Genomic DNA, 13497 nt, shown 5'->3' with positions numbered 1-13497 from the left:
AACCAACAGAGAGTAAAAAACAACAAAAAAAATGATTCTGTGGTAGGTGCCCTTAGGCCCTCATTCTGTATGGTTGTATTAAGTTTATACTTGTAACATTTTACTTTGAATATGACTTTAGTTCTTAGCCAAGTGTGTTTGCCCTGTCTCTGCTAGTATATTAGAAGTTCTTCAAGGGTAAGGAGTAGGTCTATTATCATATTTCTTTGCAATTTCCCTATAGCCCTTTGTACACAGCAGAAGCTCAGTGGGGAAAAAAATTGAACTAGAAATTGAGCTTGCTGATTTGAAATATATGAAAGAAACCAGTTTCAACTGAAAAATGAGGGAGTTAAGTGAAGTGATCTCAAAGGTCCCTTCCAGCTTTAAACATTTTATAATTCTGTGATTCTTGATGTTCAAAGAAATCAGCAAGACCAGTGAGTTGGCTTTACATTTAACCAAAAATTTTGGGATTATACTTTTCAGGAATTTTTTATGGCTTAATTAGGAAGATTATGCTCAGCATTGGTAATGCCCTTGAAGGAATGCTATATATCTATCTCCCTTCATTTCAGACATGAGGGAGTATAGATGCATATAGAAGAGGCAGCTGATTGATAGAGCGCAAGTGCTGCAGTCTGGATAGGATAGAGTTCAAATCTGGCTTAGCCACAGAATTCACTTAACCTATCTGCCTCAGTTTCCTCAACTGTAAAAATGGGGTTAATATTAGCCCCTACTTCCCAGGGTTGTTATGAGGCTCAAATGACATAATATTTTTAAAATATTTAGTATAGTATCTGATACATAGTAAGCACTTACCGAAAGCTTGTTTCTTTTCATATAAAACATATTGTATATATTATCACATACGGTCAAAGGTTTGGTTTTGCTAAATTTGTTTTCTTTTTAAATGCTCGTTAGAAGGGAAGGATCACTGAGCAGAGGATGAGAAGGCACATATTTAGGGATGAAAATAGGCTATAAAAACAAAAAAAATCAATAATTTTTTAAAGCGCTATAACTTATTTCAGAATCTGACATTTAAAGATCATCTGGAGAATTAGATCACCATAATATAACATTCACCATCTCACAAACTTAGCTTTAAAAAGGAAAAACTAAAAGATCTAGGTTTTTTTTTTTTTTTAATAATAGTTATCACTTAGCTGTGCGGCTAGGTGACACAGTGGATAGACTGCCTGGTCTAAAGTCAGGAAGACTCATCTTCCTGAGTTTAAATATGGCCTCAGACACTTACTAGTTATGTGACCCTGGGCAAGTCACTTAACCCTGTTGGCCTCAATTTCCTCATCTATAAAATGAGCTGGAGAAGGAAATGGCAAACCATTCCAGTATCTTTACCAAGAAAACCCCAAATGGGGTCACAAAAAGTGAGATATGACTGAACAACACTACCACTTCTCTAGTGCTTTACATGTGTTATTATTTCTTTGTCTTCACACCCACACTGCAAGGTAGGTACAATTCTTATATTACAGATGAGGAAACTGAGGCTGAAGTAGTTGCCCAGGGTCTATAGCTAGTAAGTAAATGCATGAGGTGAGAATGTGAGCATAGGCTGTCCCTACGTCAAGTCTAACACTCTACAGACTGCTCCCCAGATGTCTCTGTTTTGTTTAGACATTGCTTCCTAAGAGGATTTAATTAATAACTTTTTTAAATACTTGAAGGTACATTGAGACCTCACCTATTAAGAGGTAATTTATTTGGCAGTCTAACCTATCCAGAATATAACTGAGAAGCAAAAAAAAAAAAAAAGTACTCAGATACAAGTAATCTTCATATAGGAAACACCAATAGCAGCTGGGAATTGCCCGTTAAAATTCATTCAGAGGAACACATAGTTTAGGGAGTTCCATACACAAAGTCTTAAAAGCCTGCTGTCTGAGATAGGTCGGTTTCAGGCCAATCCCCTGGTAGTTTAGACAGTAGAAGAAAATGAGAAGCTCAGGCCTAGTTTCAGCTCCTAGGAACAAGATGCTTCTCTGAGGATAAGCTCATCTTTTCTAACCTCATCTTCATGTAGCTAACTCAAGTCCTGAGTGACACCACCTCTGTCAGCCTCCTCTCCTCTCTGATTGGAGGCCTGGAGGGCGGAGTACCAAACTCCTCCCATTGTCTCCCCTTATGGGGGGCAAAAATTGAACTCAGAGCTCATTCTGTTGGGCATCTGCTGCCCTTCCGAGTTTCATTTCCACCAAACAAGATGCTCTGAGTAGAGTAACCTCTTCTTCTGATGTCCCCTCAATTGGAGTATAAGCTCCTTGAAGAGAGGGATTGTCTATTTCCCCCCTCAATTGTATCCCCAGAATTTAGCACAGTGCCTAGCACATAGTAGGTGTTTAATCAATCCTTATTGAATTGAACTAAATTAAATCCAATTGTTAACAAAAAGAAACTTACTAATACACAGCAGGAGAAGGATAGTCAACGAAGATAACCATTAAGGACTCCTCAGGTTAATTCCGCCAAATTCACTCCACTGTCCAAATGGCTTATCATGATCCACCAGCCAAGTATTAATATTCTCTTGGAGCTCCCCTTGCCATTTTGAAGTGCATTTAGAATGTACATGGAAATTGATCATAAAGAAAACATGGTCAGAGAGAAGAATCCTTTGTAACAGAGAAGACATGCAAATTTAGAGTGGCATACATCATAAAAAGGGATTTTTTAGACTATGATATAATTAAACTAGATGTAAATGATGACAGCTTAAACAAATAGCATTGGTCTATACGGAAATTTTAAAATTATTTATTGGAAAATTATTGGATTATGGATTAAAGAAAAAAACATATGCTCAAAAATTAAACGCATATCAAAATTTATCATATGCAAGCAAAACAATATTAAGAAACAAATTCATCACATCAAATAACCATACTGAAAATAAAAATGAGAGGATTCAATGGGCTGAATCTTTATTTTTAAAAATAAAAAATTAATAATACACAAAAGGAAGCAGATAGAGGAGAGATCATAAAAATTAGAGGGGAAATGAAGGAAATAGAAACTAGAAGAAACAGAATTTATCCTTTAAAGAACTATTTTTTGAAAGGGATTCAAAATTGTTAAACAATTAGTGAATTTAACCAAGAAAAGGGAAATGACAACTCAATCAAAACAAAACATGACAAAGGAAAATCCTACAAACACAAAAGAATTTAAGGAAATTATCAGAAGTTATTATATGTAATTCTATGCTAACAAACCTGAAAGTTTGTAAGATAAATATCTTTAAAAATATAAGATGCCCAAACAAACAAAAAAAGGAAGCAACTTAAATAGATAAATCTCAGGGGGAAAATCAAGCATATCAGTTAGAATCTGTCACATTAAAAGGTACCGAGGCCAGCAGATTCATAAGTTATTTCAAAAAATAATCCCTAATTTCATAGACTATTTCTAAATACAGAAAAAGACTATGTTATCCATTTCTTTCCATATGACAAATGTGATTTTGACACCCAAACCTGATAAACATAAAACTGAAAAAAGTAAACTCTAGGCCAATATCATTAATTATTACTTCAGGTATTCATCACTGCTTCTGTATGGGTAGTCTTTCACCAGTGAAGACCATAACCCCTCCAAGCCCTAGCAGATGGTTTCATGAGTTGTTATGGATGAAAGTAGTCGATCCCCTGGTCATGAGGCTCTCCAAATTTAGTTGTCTTGGTTCTTACATTACAAACAGAAAGTTCATGGGTGGGCTCACTTTTTCAAGCCTTTTTAGCTGACACTATGCTGGTTCAATTACTTAATGTCACTTATCAATCCACGGTGAAGTATGAGAATAGTAGTATTGGAATGTATTGGAATTTCCAATATTTTATTTTTGTAAAATCATTCCTGGTTTTAAGAATGTCTCCTATCATGTTCATTGGTACAAATGAAAAAGACCTACTCACTTTCACTCTCAAGCACATTCAACCTTGCCACTCACTTCTAAATCCATGATCTGCTGGCTTCCCCACTCCTCAAAATTTGGAGGCCTCTTATTTAAAATTTATATTGTTGAAGACCCTGAACTATGGCACTAAATATATAACATCTGTCTGGATGATATCATCACATTCTCCAATGCTGATATTGAACACCACAGGGAATGACACTGAGATAGGATTTCTGGTCACTCTTTTCAGCTAAACAAGCAGGAAATGCCTAACTCTGGAACCACCCTGATTTATACTTTTCTTACGTACCCACAAAATCCAAGTGAAATGGTCCAGTAAGAGGAGCCTGACATGGGTGGGACCCATACCATTTCCACCCTCGCCACATTCTAGAAACCCTCCAACTGTCTATGGAAGGAGGCCAACGCCTCTTAGATGGCTCAAGGGGTCCCCACCCAAACAAATACCCCCATGAGCACATCTAAAACATTGACTCATTGTGCACAAGCATACATACACACACGCACACACACACACACACATACACAAAAAAAAAGCCCAACTTCTCACAAATTTAAGTCATACTCCATCAGCATCTATAAATTCTTATTTCTGGGCATTCCATTCTGCATTCAACAGCCCAGAATGGCTTCAATCCATATCTACCAGTGGAAAGTTGGGGTCAGATTATCCCTTTCCCAGCTATACCAAATATACTTATCAGCTAAAAACACACCTCCATGGTTCACTAAGTATGAACAAGACCTAGACACCTCCCCTAGGCAGGATATAAAGTCTGTTGCGATTGTCTGAGAGATTTGGATATATCTATGCAAAACTCTCTCCCTCTTCATCTCCACCTCCTGGCTTCTCTGGCTTCCTTCAAACCCCAGCTAAAATCCCACTTTCAACAGGAAGCCTTTCTTGATCCCTCTTAATTCTAACACCTTCACTCTGTGGATCATTTCCAACTTGTCCTCTATATACATAATTATTTGCATGTTATCTCCCTCATTAGACTGGGAACTCCTCAAGAGAAGGGACTGGACTGTATTTACTGTCTTGGTATTCCAAGTGCTTTAGCACAGTGCCAGGTACATAGCTGGTATTTAGTAAATTTTAATTGACTGACTGATTGATCTAATTGGAATGAGAGATTTTGAGTCAGTGGCAGGCTAGGAAGGTGTAGTTCTGCCCAAGCCCCTGGGCTTGTTGCTTGGGGGTGGGGTAAAGGTAGGAGAAGAGAACCTGAGCCTCAACTTTGTTCTACTTCCTCCCAACTTTGTCTGGAGGTCTCTAAAAACTTCAAAGATCAGAAGAAATTCCAGTTGAACCATCAGTCTCCTTGTATTATTCCCCAGAACAGTAGCAGTGGCAGTGTTTGCATTGCAAACCAAGAATACATTGGATGTAATAAGAAAAGCAAATTCAAGACTCTACATATAGGACAGAAAATAGCCATACTATGTCTAAGGCATCTCGAGGATACTAGCAAAAGAATTTCCAGGAACTATGAATTACCCTCCTTTGCCACATGTGCTTTAAGCTCAAGCTCATTTTCTCCTAAATTTTGTGTATTTGTGGGAGAGTGTCACAGACTTTTAAGGATTTGTCTTCATAACAACTGTTCAAACTGTACCACCTTAGTAAATAGTACTTAGTAAATACTCCTTTCTAAAAGCTAGACTGGACTGGCTGACTAAAGCATATCCATTGATAATCTTGCTGAGGACTGGAGCACACCAGCAGGGGCTTGTGAGCTACTGCATAGGAAACATAACTGTCACCCCTGGAACCCTGAGGGGATGTGGTAGCCAAGTTCTAGGGACCCAACTTGTCAGTGTGAGTAGATAATAGTTGGGATAGTGAGTTGGGAAAATACAGGTCTGCACAAGATAATGTCCGCCAAAGAATTTGGGGTGGCTGTCACATGACCCACAGCAATCAATCACCGCCAGTCTGTCTCTAGTCTAACATACTTGTAGCCGGAAGAAATTAACAAGTTGTGCAGGTCTAGGATAATAGTTTCAACACATCTAGCACAAGGAAATCAATCAATCTATTTATTAAGCATCTACTAGGTGTCAAGCACTAGTTAACACAGTGGATAGAACACCAGACCTGAAGTCAGGAAGATTCATCTTCTTGAATTAAAATCCAGCTTCAGACATTTATTAGCTGTGGGACCCTGGGTAAGTCACTTAACCCTGTGTGCCTCAGTTTCCTCATCTGTAAAATGAGCTAGAGAAGTAAATGGAAAAATGGTTTCAGAAACCACCACTCTAGTATCTTTGCCAGGAAAAACCCAAATGGGGACATGACTGAACAACAAGAAATGTGTCAGGCACTATGCTAAGGGCTGAGGATATAAAAAGAGATAAAAGAACTGCCTAGAATGCACCCAAGGTGCTAGCACTAACCCCTCTAAAGTTACTTTCTATCTATTCTGTATCTATTTTGTATGTTTTCACACACACACACACACACACACACACACACACACACACACACACACACACATAGTGAGCAGGAGAGAATCTCTAATCTGTTAGAATATAAACCCCTTGAGGGAAGAGATTGGTTTTTGTTATTTCTTTGAATCTCCAAAATTTAGCACAGTGCCTGGTGGTAAGCATTAAATAAATACTTGTTGATTGATAAATCCTTCTCTTCCAAGCTAAAGGATAATTAACACTATGGGTAGTTGTGAGGATTTCTTGTGTTATTACCCAACTACCTTCTTCACTCATGTAACTGTTTCTGAAACCACCTATGATTTCTGGCTTTCAGCTCCATTACACATCCACTCATTTCTTGATCTTGGTTTATTCAAAATGTGTTTCTGAACACCATTTGCACAGTAATGTCTTAATTACAACTCCCCTTTCCCTATTCTCACCCATCAGGGATGATTTACTTTGTACCATGCGTTACACTCAGTTTCAGCTTGTAAATTGTGTCACAATCCTTTGGTCAGACCCAATGAAGAAAGCATAATATCTGCAGAGCTCTGTCTTGTAACAAGCAGATGTCTTCTCTCCCAGATTATTTTCAATTTGAATATACCCACAGCTGTTACAGTAATTTGCTAATTTCTTCATATAACCTTTCCTGACTAGAATTTTATTTTAATAACTATAAAACTAATGACAAACCATTTTAAAAGTAAAAATTCATATTGTGCTGATAATTAAGACTTTAGCAACTCAGGCAAGATAGAATATTACATTTTTAGTGTGCTATTTGGATCTCAGTGAAGCATTTTATAGCCTGCACTAATATGAATTAGAGAGCTTGATACATCAACCACACTACTAAAATGCCCAACAGAGTTGCCACATCTTTATTTTTATCACACTATAACTTTCTGTATAGGTTTAAAACTTGCACCTAGGTGATTCAGTGGATAAAGTGCCAGAGTCAGAAAAACCAGAGCTCAAATATGTATCAGATTTACTTACTTACTTAACCTCTATTTGTCTCCATCTATAAAATGGGAATAAGAGCAGCTACCTCTCTGAATTGTGAGGGTAAAATGAGATATTATTTGTAAAGTATTTTGCAACCCTAACGTGTCACATAATGCTACCTTTTGGAAGTTTGTTTCCCTACAAGACCATGTATGTATCAGTTAATTGTAATTACCAAAACAGAAAGGATAATGCATAATCTCACTGCTCTACCTATCCAAAGTTTGGCACCAACAGTATCAACTTCGAGCTAAGCTAAAAACTAAATTTAAAGTATGCAGAGCAATAGTTCTGCCCAAATTTACTATCAATTCACAAGAATTTAGATGTTCTAATATCTCTATTAATACAATCAACAACACGTTCAGTATTTTATGCTACTTAGCATCACATGATTAGACAATTTGCCATTCTATGGGAACACTGTTGGAGGGATAATCTGTAAGATAATAATTTAATTAAGACAGCATCTGTTTTGAGCACCCAGAACCATGACACAGGCTATGCATTCAGGAAGATTGCAATTCCTTCTGATAGGTCACTTTCCCCCTATGGACCTTAAAGAACTTCACAGACAGTATGTTTTCCAATATTTCTAAGGTAACTACAAAGGAGGGGTACATAACTACAAAGATTAAATATAAAAGCCCTTGAGACAGTTTTTTAGAAACTGTGCATGAAGTAGGCACAAATAGATGCCCCCAAAACCATACACATGTGCAAGAAGTTCTATGTTTTTCAGAGTTAACTGTAACATTATGAACTGAGACAAAATCTTGTAGAAAGGTCACATCTCAGAGTAGGGGATCATGGCACAGTAGGAAAAGCATTAGTGGGTATATAGATGACCTCTGTAGAAATCTTGCTCATAATTACCTGTAACCAAAGGTAAGTTAAATTTCTCTGGACATATTTTCTCATCTGTAAAATTAAGTTACTGGAACAGAGTTCAAACTTAGCATTCTTCTAACTTTAAGTGCTATGATCTACTTGTACTAGAGAAATTCTGTAGGAGGAATACTTAACCCAGAGTCTGCGAACTTTTTAAAAAATATTTTGACAACTGTATTATAATGCAATAGTTTTTTCTTTGTAAGCCCATGTGTTTTAATTTATGCATTTAAATATGCAAATGCAAAGGGGTCCATAGGCTTCAGTAGACTACCAAAGGGGTCCATGACATACATACAAAAAAAACCCAAAAAACCTCAAAAAACCTAAGAACTCTTGCTCTACAAGTAGGATTGAATATCATTATGAAGCTAAATTAACATCAAATTAGAAGAAAGGATAAAGATAAGAGTCCCAAACAATTATAGAATCTTTATCTGTATTTACGGAATCTCACTGCAAAAAATGGAAAGGTATGAAAGACATGGACACTACTTATTATCAATTCTTGCAGACCTTTAACTGATATCACAGTCACCCGAGTGAGGGGAGCACAGGAGCTTAGAAATCTACTAAACCAAAGCCTTGACCTTTGTGCTAAGTGGAGGAACATGGTAGTCAAAGACAATACCAATTAAGAGTACAAACACAAGTACAGAACTTTGCAGAGGATGATGATGGAATATCACAAAAGAAGAATCACAAAACAGTGAAATTCAGTAGATGGCAAATTAAGCCTGCAAAAAAACTTTATGTGAGATAGCCACAACTGAGCCATATCATCTTGAGAACATTCATAGATTCAACTAGTAATACAGTAAATAGATATGAGATGGGACAGGTACGGTAGCCTTGCTAGAGTAGCCTAATCTCATCAATACATTGGAACATTTGGATTCCACCACTTCAGTCCTAAATGTGCTGTATGAAATTTCTAGAGGCAATAGAATTTTTGAAGGTACTCAGGAATCAATATTTAAGATATCTCAAAAAAGAAAAAAAATTCCAAAAGATCATATGCAGTATGATTACTATCAAAAAAATAACCAAGATGAAATCAATAATTTCTCTTACAGTTACTATGACACTTCTTATTTATACAAAATCTATATGAGAATGGTCTCTGCATGTCTCACTGATGAAAACAAGTGAGAAGCAAAGAGGCAGGTTTTATAAGCAACTTTCTACATTACTATCTTCACAATCCCACAATTGACTAAGACATGTAGGAGAGAAAAATTCTTTTATGTTAATGCTTATTGCCTTAAAAAATATTTTTGACATAATGGAACAAAACCCAGATTGGTGACACTCTTCCTACTGATGAACAACTCCATTATGACTGATAAAGAAGTGTGGCTTCATTGCTTGAGTCAGTCACTCAGTCATTTTAATGCAGCCTAGTACTTAGTATTTTTTTTTATCTGAACATCTTTGAATAGTAGAAAGTACTCCCAATAGAGAAATACCATCCACAGATGTAGATGAACAACTCTTCTATAACTTAATGTTAGAAAACTGGTTAGGGCACTGAGAAGTAAAATGACTTGCCCATTCAACAGTCAGAATGTGTCAGAGATGGGACCTAAGCCTAGGTCTTCCCAACTCCATTCCATACTGCCTCTCAGAGTGCAATATATTAGCAACAGTTACTTCCATTAAATAGAAGGTGTTATCAAGGATAGGTTTATATGACCAGAAATCAAGATGAATGAATGAATGAAACAACATTTATTGAGTGTTTATTACATTCTAAGCACCTTACTAAGTCTTGCATATACAGATAAAAAAAGGATATAGTCCTTTTTCTCAGAGCTCATCCTCTTAACTAGAGGAGAAAACAAATATGGCACAGGTTCCCCAAATTTATTTAGCTTACTGCCCATTTTCAAAAAAAATTACTTGACGTCTCCCTGGAAATCTATTTTCTTCAACCCTTCTGCAATTCTTCTTGAAATTTGCATCATTTCAAATATATATATTTAAAATGACACATCTTAAGTTTAATAATTTGTAGAAAATTTGTGGGTTTTTCCTGCATTGAAATTTTGATGACAGATATTATATCATGTAACCATATAGTACTGTATTGTAAAAAAGCCCTTACATGTATATATTTCTGCCACATGCTGGACTTCCGGACAATGTTCAACAGGCTCGCCTGCCAACATTTGCCTGTTGAGTCCTGTCAACGGCTTTGACCACTGATTGGCTATAACTTGCATTTTGTGTGTTTATTTGGAAAATAATGCAATCACCACAACTTTAACTCTTTTACACAATAGATGACACATGTAATAGCGGTTTTTCACAATTTTCTTCTCTTCTCTTCTTTCCTTATTTTTCTACCATTCCCTTATTTTTATTCAATGACCCCTAGCTGCACCCAAGAATATTATCATGTCCCTTGGATCATTCCAGCATCCCCCAATAGGCAGTATCAGCTGCTTTGGAACCTATGAAGCATAGCAATGTTTAGCTATGGGATAGCTGGAAAAACCTAGAGGTCTAAGGATTCAACGGTATGGCATTGGCAAGGTTGAGGAATGGTTAGGGTACATTTTAGTATCTGCTCTGGAAGACAGAAAGCCTTTAGGAGACTGCTACACTGGGAAGGAAGGAAATAGTGTGGAGTAAGGGTTAATGTGGAGCAGGGATTCTGGGCTCCCTCTGGCTAGGATGGATTAGCGAATCAGTGTCCAATCAAGGCAGGAAACAGAGAAAGGAATATTGACAGGAAGATTGGGAATGGAATAGGATAGAATAGTGAGGGAAAAGGGAGGAAGAAAGGGAAGAATGACCTTCCCTTGGAGTAAGCTCCGGCTAGGATGTTCCAAGGACTCTCTGGGCTCACCTGCAGGCAATTCTGCTATACAAAGTCACATGTGTTCCCCCAAAACATGCAACTATGCTTTTTTTTTTTTTGCAACTGTACAAAAATTTCACAATAAAAATCATAGACTTTATGGGGCACAGGGGTTTAGGGGCACAATGCTCAAAATCTTTGTCAGTGACACATAAAAATGCTATAGGAACCTGTAAATAAAAAATAAAAACAGTAGCACAGTTAATGGTTAAGAAATATATGTTGCAAAAAATAGTGACCTCAGGCTGTTGCTCTGCTACTCAGCAACAAGATCAAGGAAGAAGGGAATGGGGGTGGTTCAGACCATCCCTTCTTTGCCCATAGCTCCTACCATACCAGAAGATAGACAATAAATGTGGTACTTTACCTTGCCAAAGACCTAAGGTGTGGTTGAGGAAGCAGGCTGGGTATTGGAGGGGTTGCAGCTTGTAAATTACTGTGAAGTGGTACAGTTTTCTGTCTTCTTGAGGAAGAAATAGCGAAGAAGAAAACTTAAATCAGATTTATATTCAAAATGTTCTCTAACATATGAGTTTTGTTGGAACAAATTCACATTTTTCAAAACATTCATTATAGCAGAACTGACTGCATCTTATAAGAGTGAAGATTAGTGGATAGATTACTTTCTACTCTACTCTCTATGAAACGTTAAAAACAAAACAAGCAAAAGCAGAAGATGGCCGCCATAGTGTTTGCTAGACCCTCTGTGAAAGACATATAGAAAAATATGGACAAATATTACACACAATGAGGCTGTAGGCACTACTGGTAAAGGGAGTTCCCATTTCAATAAAATCAAAGAATATACAGCCTGTATATATATACTCTATTAAAGTATATTTTCATGGAATGAGTTGTTATAGAAAATAAACCATGATTTCATTTTATTTGAAATTTACTATGTACTTAAAAGAAATATATCATAACATTTAACACTTTTCTATTTAGCAATATGCACATCACAGAAGAAATGTTCTATATGTGAATAACATTGATTAAAATCCTACTTGAGTCATTTCCGACTCTCCATCATCCCATTTGGGGTTTTCTTGGCAAAGATACTGGAAGAATCTGCCATTTCCTTCTGCAGCTCATTTTACAGATAAAGAAACTGAGGCAAACAGGTTTAAGTGACTTACCCAGGGTCCCACAGCTAGTAAATGTCTAAGGCCAAATTTGAACTCAGGTCCTCCTGAGTCAATAACTGGCACCCTATCAACTGTACCACTTAGCTGCCACCCTAAAATTCTACTACTATACTTCATTGCGGTAAAGGATATCTTGGTGGGTTTTTTTTTTTTAAATGTGGCATATATTATCAAGGGGGAAAGATCCTGAGTCCTGAGACTATATGATTTCTGAGGATCAACCTACCTGAGCTTGAAAAGGTCCATAATCAGAAGACTGGCTATTGGATTCAAGCTTTGAGTTTTAGCTTTGTTTTTCTGCCACAGCAACTCCAGAAGACTACAGTAGTGAGGGTCTACAATCTGCCTCTGAAAAGGGAATACTCAGAGTGAGGACATCACAGATCCTTGAAGTAAATAGCACGTCAAAGTAATTGCCTATATTCTGATAAGCTTCTAACATAAGAAAAATTTCAAACTGAGGATATTTTCTGCAGAACTGCTTGCAAGATGTGTATTTAAACTGCTTATCTCAACCTTTTCACAACTAAAAAGTTAAAATGATTTTTAGCATTCTTCATAGAGGACAGATACATTATTTACTGATTTCAGGAAGAAAAGGGGTAAGATTTATAGCTTTTGTTTCCAATTCCATATCCTTTATATATATATTAAATCTCTTCTGTTTTTTATTTATGCAACAGGAATAATTAAACTTCTGATTATAATTTACAGGTCCTTCTAGGTCCTCTGATGCGGCCTTTTGACTGAGTCCAAGTGTCATAGAACAAATCCTTTTATTAAGGGGATTTGTTCTGTCAAGTTTGGATTCAGTTAAAGAGCCCCACTTGAGGATCTAGAGGGCCTCATGTGACCTCGAGGTCACGGGTTCCCCACCCAGGACCCAGGCTTTCAGCTCTGGGAACTGTTTCTTGTGTAGTTAAAGTAGGATAAAAATCTCTATTAAATTCTATTCACAAGGCACTGTGCTAGACCCTATGGGGGAATACAATGAAAAATAAAATAAAAAATAATAAGATACAAAAAGTACCCCCAATAAACTAATCGTCAGAGAATAACTGACTAATATTTATATAGTGCCTGAAGGTTTGAAATTGATTAGAATAAATTATTTCCATTGATCCTCTCTACACGCCTGAGGTTGATGTCATTATCCCTATTTTGCAAATGAGGAAAAGTAGACTCAAAAGATGAGTGACTTGCCCAGGGTCACACAT

At 36.8% G+C, this 13497-nt stretch overlaps 1 long non-coding RNA gene across 1 annotated transcript in view; it reads right to left on the bottom strand.

Annotated features, from left to right (window-relative positions):
- LOC140513149 (uncharacterized) overlaps nt 1–13497 on the bottom strand; it is a 67810-nt gene that overhangs the window by 22342 nt on the left and 31971 nt on the right. The window contains exons 3-5 of the long non-coding RNA XR_011970084.1: nt 12507–12628; nt 11500–11595; nt 2410–2547 (exon numbers count right to left, since the gene is read on the bottom strand). This is a non-coding gene — a long non-coding RNA (uncharacterized lncRNA). The remainder of the gene's footprint in view (nt 1–2409; nt 2548–11499; nt 11596–12506; nt 12629–13497) is intronic.

The sequence above is a fragment of the Notamacropus eugenii genome, chromosome 7, assembly GCF_028372415.1.
Source record: "Notamacropus eugenii isolate mMacEug1 chromosome 7, mMacEug1.pri_v2, whole genome shotgun sequence".
Lineage (NCBI taxonomy): Eukaryota > Metazoa > Chordata > Mammalia > Diprotodontia > Macropodidae > Notamacropus > Notamacropus eugenii.
This window is presented reverse-complemented; position numbering and strand designations above follow the sequence as displayed.